General features: G+C 38.2%; 1 non-coding gene across 1 annotated transcript; it reads left to right on the plus strand.

The window, feature by feature from the left end:
• Positions 1 to 2063: 2063 nt before the first annotated feature.
• Positions 2064 to 2170, plus strand: LOC116634844. Its single transcript, XR_004300065.1, has one exon. It is a non-coding gene; the product is annotated as a U6 spliceosomal RNA (small nuclear RNA).
• Positions 2171 to 8878: the final 6708 nt, after the last annotated feature.

Consider the following 8878-nt stretch of genomic DNA (forward strand, 5'->3'; position numbering starts at 1 on the left):
GTTTGGACAAATGTGTAATGGCATGTGTCCATCATTATAGTATCGTGTAGGAAAGTCTTACTAACCTAAAAATCCTTTGTGCTCTACCAGTCATTCCTTCCTCCCTGGCAATCACTGATCAGATTTTACTGTCTCCATAATTTTGCCTTTTCCAGAATGTTAGTTAGTTGGAATCATATAGTATGCAGCCTTTTCATGACTTCATTCACATAGTAATATTCATTTAAGTACTCCCCACCCCATCTTTTCAAGGCATGATAGCTCATTTCTTTTTAGCACTGAATGATATTCCATTGTTTCTGTGTCCCATCATTTATTCATTCACATACTAGAGGATATTATTATGGTTGCTTTCAAGCTTTGAAAATTATGAATAAAGCTACTAAAAAATCAGTCTGCAAGTTTTTGTGTAGACGAAGTTTTCAACTCATTTGTGTAAATACCAAGGAGTATTATTGCTGGATCATATGGTAGGAGTGTGTATAGTTTTATAAGAAACTGCCAAACTGTCTTCCAGACTAGCCATACCTTTTGCATTCCTACCAGCGATGAATGAGGGTTTTTATTGTTCCACAACCTCACCAGCATTTCTTGGTGTTAGTGTTCTGGATTTTGGCCATTCTAATAGGTATGTGGTAGTATCTAATTGTTTTAATTTCCTGATTCCATATGATGTGGAGCATCTTTGCATAGGGTCATGTGCCAGGTGTATTTTTTTAGTGAGGCCTTTTACTTTTTTAAATTAGGTTGTTCATTTTCTTATTATTGAAGTTTAAGAGTTCTTTGTATATTGTGGCTAACAGTCATTTATTAGATATATCTTTTGCAGTTATTCTCTCCCAGTCTGTGCCTTGTCTTCTTATTTTCTTTTTAATTACATGAACAAATATATCCCTTTCAATTTATAAGCCATTAAAAAACTCTAAATGAAGGCCACCTGGATGGCTCAGTCAGTTAAGCGAGTGCCTTCGGCTTGGGTCATGATCTCAGGGTCCTGGGATCGAACCCTGCATCAGGCTCCCTGCTCCGCGGGAAGCCTGCTTCTCCCTCTCCCACTCCCCCTGCTTGTGTTCCCTCTCTCGCTGTCTCTCTCTCTCAAGTAAATAAATAAAATCTTTAAAAAAATAAAAAATAATAAATAAAAGATAAAAAAATCTAAATGGTACGGTATTTTTCAAAAGAGTAATTGCATGATAGCATAACCATTCAAAGAAGAAAATTATTTCCAGTGACTTTAAGACAATGCATTTTGACTATATATCTCTAGTAAGTTATAGGGTAAGGGAAAGAGGGAGAGAAATCTTAAACTACAAACAATACAATTAGTAGCAATAATATAAGTATTATTTTGGAACTATTTTATGTGTTTATAAAGGAACTAGACTACATGTTAATATTATTAGAACCAAGATTTCAATGTAGGAAAAAAGATATAAAATCAGATAGGTCGAGTAAAACTCTATAATCTTAAATTTGAATTTGTAATACCAGTATAAACTTACGATTTATATTTTCTTTCTAAAAATATGTATTTCTAGCTGTATACACTAAAAAGAGCAAGAATCAGTAGCAACCCAATGGCAAAGAACATCCACTTTTGGTCTCTAAACATAATTTCCACTAAAGGAATCAGAGGTGTTTGGGGAAATAGCTGATTTCAGGTCTACGGCAGGATATGAATGTACAAGATGAATCTTAGAACATCTCTTTCCCAGCAATCAAGGAATTTGTCAAAGCCTAATGTGGTCATGCGAAAAGGACATTTCAGTCAACCTGAAGAAGCTCTCATTGGCATATGAGAAGACAATCTGAGCATTAAAAAAAGACTGTAATTGGGGCACCTGGGTGACTCAGTACTTTGAGCATCTGACTCTTAGTTTCAGCTCAGGTTATGATCTCAGGGTGATGGGATCAGCCCACACAGGGCTCTGTGCTTAGCATGGAGGATGCTTGAGAGTCTCTCCCTTCCCCCCACTCCACGCCCCTCCCCTCACTCATGCTCTCTCTCTCTGTCCCCCTTTCTCTCTAAAATAAATAAATCTTTTTTTAACAAGACTAATTTAGTGCTCGCTTCGGCAGCACATATACTAAAATTGGAAGGTTACAAAGAAGATTAGCATGACCACTGCACAAGGATGACACGCAAATTTGTGAAGCATTCCATATTTTTAATTTTATAATTTAATTTTTTTCTATTTTTTAGTTGAATTTTTCTTCTTTCCTTTTTCAACCAACATCATATCAATTACTTTTTTAAAATCTTTTTTTAATTTTTCATTTTTACAGTCATATTCTATCTTTTAATTGTATTTAACCTTATTTTTTGTATATATACATAAATTTTTCTTTCATTAAAATTTTGGGAAACAGTTTCTTCTAACAGACCAAAATATACCCTAAATCTAGTATATGACATTGTCCTAGTCTTCCGCCTGATCACATTCTATCTCTTTCTTTAAATATTTTTCACTTTTTTCAACCAACTTCTTATCAATTCCTTTTTTAAAATCTTTTTATTTTTTAACTTTACAGTCATATTCCATCCCTTCATCGTATTTACCCTTATTTTTGTATATATATGTTTTTCTTTCTTTAAAATTTTGGGAGGCAATTTCTTCTAACAGGCCAAAATACACCCAAAATCTAGTATGTGGCTCTGTTATTTTCACCAGCCGGATCATACTCTTTTTTTTTTTTTCCCCTTTCATTTCCCCCTGGTTTTGGTCTCTTTTCATTTGTTTAGTGTATGTTTTTCTGGGTCATTGTTACCCTGTTAGCATTTTGTTCTCTCATTCATCTGTTCTCCTTTGGACAAAATGACAAGATGGAAAAACTCACCTCAAAAAAAAGAACAAGAGGCAGTACCGACTGCCAGGGACCTAATCCATACAGACATTAGTAAGATGTTGGAACTAGAGTTCAGAATGACGATTATAAAGATACTAGTTGGGCTTGAAAAAAGCATAGATAGAGAATCACTTTCTGGAGAAATAAAAGAACTAAAATCTAACCAAGTTGAAATCAAAAAGACTATTAATGAGGTGCAATCAAAAATGGAAGCTTTAACTGCTAGGATAAATGAGGCAGAAGAGTGAATTAGTTACACAGAAGACCAAATGATGGAGAATAAAGAAGCTGAGAAAAAAGAGAGATAAACAACTACTGGATCACGAGGCAAGAATTCGAGAGATAAGTGATACCATAAAGCAAAACAACATTAGAATAATTGGGGTCCCAGAAGAAGAAGAAAGAGAGGGGCAGATGGTATATTGGAGCAAATTATAGCGGAGAACTATAATATAGTATATATATTATATATATATATTATATATATATATAATATATAAAAAACAAGACCGATCGATATGCTGTCTGCAAGAGACTCATTTTAGACCCAAAGAAACCACCAGGTTTAAAGTGAGGGGGTGGAAAACCATTTACCATGCTAATGGACATCAAAAGAAAGCTGGGGTGGCAATCCTTATATCAGACAAATAAGATTTTAAACCAAAGACTATAATAAGAGATGAGGAAGGACACTATATCCTACTTAAAGGGTCTATCCAACAAGAAGATCTAACAATTGTAAATATCTATACCCCTAAAATGGGAGCAGCCAATTATATAAGCCAATTAATAAAATCAAAGAAACACATCAACAATAATACAATAATAGTAGGGGACTTTAACACCCCCCTCACTGTAATGGACAGATTATCTAAGCAGAAGATCAGCGGGGAAATAAAGGCTTTAAATGACACACTGGACCAGATGGACTTCACAGATATATTCAGAACATTCCATCCCAAAGCATCAGAATACACATTCTTCTCTAGTACACATGTAACATTCTCCAGAATAGATTACATCCTGGGTCACACATCAGGTCTCAACCAATACCAAAAGATTGGGATTATTCCCTGCATATTTTCAGACCACAGTGCTTTGAAACTGGAACTCAGGCACAAGAGGAAATTCGGAAAGAACTCAAATACATGGAGGCTAAAGAGCATCCTACTAAAGAATGAATGGGAGGGGGCGGAGCAAGATGGCAGAGGAGTAGGAGACCTGGATTTCGTCTCCTCTCAGGAATTCAGCTGGATAGGGATCAAACCATTCTGAACACCTACAAACTCAACAGGAGATCGAAGAAAAGAATAGCAACAACTCTCTGAACAGAAAAGCGACCACTTTCTGGAAGGTAGGACGTGCGGAGAAGTGAATCCGAGGCGTTATTCGGGAGGATAGACGGCGGGGGAGGGGCCTCCGTCGGCCGCGTCTGGCAAGTGATAGAGCCACGGAGCACAAAATCGGAACTTTTAGAAGTCTGCTCCGCTGAGGGACGTCACAGTGTGGTCTCAGGACCCTCGGGGTCACAGAAAGACCGGGGGTGCCTGAGTGCGGCAGAGCTCCCAGGTATCGGAGCAGGGAAGCCGGCTGCAGAGACGGAGCCCAGGCGCGGGCTCTCAGCTCGGGGTTGTCATAGACCGTGATCCGCGGCACAGTCGGGCCACTGCTCCTCCAGCAGGGACCCAACAAGCGGCAGATCCGGGGAGACTCACCTTCTTCCCCCGGGAGGAGAGGTGCGGGAGAGCACCGCGGGGATCTGCTGGGTTTGGAGACTCCACCCGGGGTCGGGTGCCAGATAGAAAGGCGCGGTCACAGGCCGGGTGAGCGCGGAGTGTGGCCGGAGACCGGGGAGACGGGAGTGACTGACTGCTTTTCTCTGGGGGCTCGCTGAGGAGCGGGACCCCGAGTTCTCGGCTCCGCCGGGGCGGAGACTAGGAGGCCGCCATTTTCACTCTCCGCCTCCAAAGCTGTACAGAAAGCTTGCAGGGAACAAAGCTCCAGAGAGCAAACCCGAGCAGATTTCTTAGCCCGGACCGGCAAGGGCGGGGCAATTTTACCTCCAGCAAAGACATTTGGGAACCACGGCAACAGGCCCCTCCCCCAGAAGATCAGCGAGAACAGCCAGCCAAGACCAAGTTTACCGATCAATGAGAACGGCAGAACTCCAGCGCTAGGGGAATACTGCACATAGAATTCATGGCTTTTTTACCATGATTCTTTAGTCTTTCAAAGTTAATTATTTTTTTAACTGTCTTTTTTTCTTTTTTCCTTTTTTCTTTTTTTTTGAATTTTTCTTTTTCCCTTTTTCAACCAACATCTTATCAATCCCTTTTTTAAAAAAAAAAAAAAAAAAAAAAAAAAAAAAAAAAAAAAAAAAAAAAAATCATAGTAGTTACCCGTATTTTTGGCATATATATATAAGTTGTTCTCTCTTTAAAATCTTGAGATAGTTTCTTCTAACAGATCAAAATATACTCTAAATCTCTAGTGTATGGTTTTTTCCTACTCCCCTGCCTGATCACATTCTCTCCCTTTTTTCTTTCTTTTTTTTTTTTTTTTTTAACCTCTTTTTTTTTTTTTTCAAACAACTTATCAAATCCTTTTTCAAAATTTTTTATAATTTCCATCTTTACAGTCATATTCCATCCCTTCATCATATCAAGCCTTATTTTTGTACATATATAAGTTTTTCTTTCTTTAAAATTTTGGGAGGGACTTTCTTTTAACAGACCAAAATACACCCAAAATCTAGTGTGTGGCACTGATCTATAATCCAGCCTGATCATATTTGATCACATTCTGTTTTTGTTTTGTTTTGTTTTGTTCTGCTTTTGTTTGTTTTTATCTTTATCTTTTTCTTTTTTCCTTTTTTCTTTCCTTTTCTTTTTTCTCTCTTTCCCTTTCTTTTCCCACTGCTTCAGGTCTTTTCTGATTTGTTTAGAGTATATTTTCTGGGGACGTTGTTACCCTGCTAGCATTTTGTTCTCTCATTAATCTATTCTCCTCTGCACAAAATGACAAGACGGAAAAAATCACCTCAACAAAAAGAACAAGAGGTAGTACCGACTGCCAGGGACCTACTCAATACAGACATTAGTACGATGTCAGATCTAGAGTTCAGAATCATCACTTTAAAGATACTAGCTGGGCTTGAAAAAAACATGGAAGTTATTAGAGAAACCCTTTCTGGAGAAGTAAAAAGAACTAAAATCTAACCAAGTAGAAATCAAAAAGGCTATCAATGAGGTGCAATCAAATATGGGGGCGCTAACTGCTAGGATAAATGAGGCAGAAGAAAGAATCAGTGAGATAGAAGACCAAATGATGGAAAATAAAGAAGCTGAGAAAAAGAGAGATAAACAACTACTGGATCACGAGGGCAGAATTCGAGAGATAAACGATACCATAAGACGAAACAACATTAGAATAATTGGGATCCCAGAAGAAGAAGAAAGAGAGAGAGGGGCAGAAGGTATAATGGAGCAAATTATAGCAGAGAACTTCCCTAATTTGGGGAAGGAAACAGGCATCAAAATCCAGGAAGCACAGAGAACCCTTCTCAAAATCAATAAAAATAGGTCAACACCCCGACATCTAATAGTAAAACTTACGAGTCTCAGAGACAAAGAGAAAATCCTGAAAGCAGCTCGGGAGAAGAGATATGTAACCTACAATGGTAGAAACATTAGATTGGCAACAGACTTATCCACAGAGACCTGGCAGGCCAGAAAGGACTGGCAGGACATATTCAGAGCACTAAATGAGAAAAATATGCAGCCAAGAATACTATATCCAGCTAGGCTGTCATTGAAAATTGAAGGAGAGATAAAAAGCTTCCAGGACAAACAAAAACTAAAGGAATTTGCAAACACGAAACCAGCCCTACAACAAATATTGAAAGGGGTCCTCTAAGCAAAGAGAGAGCCTAAAAGCAACATAGACCAGAAAGGAACACAAACAATATACAGTAACAGTCACTTTACAGGCAATACAATGGCACTGAATTCCTATCTTTCAATAGTTACCCTGAATGTAAATGGGCTAAATGCCCCAATCAAAAGACACAGGCTATCAGATTGGATTAAAAAACAAGACCCACTAATATGCTGTCTGCAAGAGACTCATTTTAGACCCAAAGACACCTCCAGACTGAAAGTGAGGGGGTGGAAAACCATTTACCATGCTAATGGACACCAAAAGAAAGCTGGGGTGGCAATCCTTATATCAGACAAATTAGATTTTAAACCAAAGACTGTAATAAGAGATGAGGAAGGACACTATATCCTACTTAAAGGGTCTATCCAACAAGAAGATCTAACAATTGTAAATATCTATGCCCCTAACATGGGAGCAGCCAATTATATAAGGCAATTAATAACAAAAGCAAAGAAACACATTGACAACAATACAATAATAGTGGGGGACTTTAACACCCCCCTCAATGAAATGGACAGATCATCTAAGCAAAAGATCAACAAGGAAATAAAGACTTTAAATGACACACTGGACCAAATGGACTTCACAGACATATTCAGAACATTCCATCCCAAAGCAACGGAATACACATTCTTCTCTAGTGCCCATGGAACATTCTCCAGAATCGATCACATCCTAGGTCATAAATCAGGTCTCAACTGGTACCAGAAGATTGGGATCATCCCCTGCCTATTTTCAGACCACAATGCTTTGAAACTAGAACTCGATCACAAGAGGAAAGTCAGAAAGAACTCAAATACATGGAGGCTAAAGAGCATCCTACTGAAGAATGAATGGGTCAACCAGGAAATTAAAGAAGAATTAAAAAAATTCATGGAAACCAATGAAAATGAAAACACAACTATTCAAAATCTTTGGGATACAGCAAAGGCAGTACTAAGAGGAAAGTATATAGCAATACAAGCCTTTCTCAAGAAACAGGAAAGGTCTCAAGTACACAACCTAACCCTACACCTAAAGGAGCTGGAGAAAGAACAGCAAATAAAGCCTAAACCCAGCAGGAGAAGAGAAATAATAAAGATCAGAGCAGAAATCAATGAAATAGAAACCAAAAGAACAGTAGAACAGATCAACGAAACTAGGAGCTGGTTCTTTGAAAGAATTAACAAGATTGATAAGCCCCTGGCCAGACTTATCAAAAAGAAAAGAGAAATGACCCAAATCAACAAAATCATGAATGAAAGAGGAGAAATCACAACCAACACCAAAGAGATACAAACAATTATAAGAACATATTATGAGCAACTCTATGCCAGCAAATTAGATAACCTGGAAGTAATGGATGCATTCCTAGAGATGTATCAACTACCAAAACTGAACCAGGAAGAAATAGAACACCTGAACAGACCTATAACCACTAAGGAAATAGAAGCAGTCATCAAAAATCTCCCAAAACACAAAAGCCCAGGGCCAGATGGCTTCCCAGGGGAATTCTACCAAACATTTCAAGAAGAATTAATACCTATCCTTCTGAAACTGTTCCAAAAAATAGAAATGGAAGGAAAACTTCCAAACTCATTTTATGAGGCCAGCATTACCTTGATCCCAAAACCAGACAAAGACCCCATCAAAAAGGAGAATTACAGACCAATATCCCTGATGAACATGGATGCAAAAATTCTCACCAAAATACTAGCCAATAGGATCCAACAGTACATTAAAAGGATTATTCACCACGACCAAGTCGGATTTATCCCTGGGCTGCAAGGTTGGTTCAACATCCGCAAATCAATCAACGTGATACAATACATTAACAAAAGAAAGAACAAGAATCATATGATCTTCTCAATAGATGCAGAGAAAGCATTTGACAAAGTACAGCATCCTTTCTTGATCAAAACTCTTCAGAGTATAGGCATAGAGGGTACATACCTCAATATCATAAAAGCCATCTATGAAAAACCTACAGCGAATATCATTCTCAATGGGGAAAAACTGAGAGCTTTCCCCCTAAGGTCAGGAACGCGGCAGGGATGTCCACTATCACCACTGCTATTCAACATAGTATTGGAAGTCCTAGCCACAGCAATCA

The sequence above is a fragment of the Phoca vitulina genome, unplaced genomic scaffold (genome assembly GCF_004348235.1).
Source record: "Phoca vitulina isolate PV1807 unplaced genomic scaffold, GSC_HSeal_1.0 scaffold9, whole genome shotgun sequence".
NCBI classification, from domain to species: domain Eukaryota; kingdom Metazoa; phylum Chordata; class Mammalia; order Carnivora; family Phocidae; genus Phoca; species Phoca vitulina.